The following is a 345-nucleotide window of genomic DNA, read 5'->3' as shown; positions in this document are numbered from 1 at the left end:
TGGGGGAGGGGGAGGGGGAGGAAGGGAGGAGGCAGGGGAGGGGGAGTGAGGCTGCTGGCCAGCCAGTCAGGAAGCAGGAATTATGAATGCTGGTACTTAACTCCGTTTCTCCCTTTGCTTCAGTCTGGGACCTCAGGCAGTAGGATGAACGGCCCACACCAGGGTGTCTTTCTAGTTCAGTTAACTTGATCTAGGTACTCTCACACACACATGACCAGAGGTCTGTTTCTATGGTGAGGTTTTTTTTTCCCCAAACCCCATTAAGTTGACAGGATTAACCTTCACAGATGATCAAGAACTAGGGCATGTGTAACAGAACTGAATTTTCATCTGCCTGCCAGCCTC

The sequence above is a fragment of the Mus pahari genome, chromosome 17 (assembly GCF_900095145.1).
Source record: "Mus pahari chromosome 17, PAHARI_EIJ_v1.1, whole genome shotgun sequence".
NCBI lineage: Eukaryota > Metazoa > Chordata > Mammalia > Rodentia > Muridae > Mus > Mus pahari.
The sequence above is the reverse complement of the archived record's forward strand: the minus strand, read 5'-3'. Positions refer to the sequence as shown.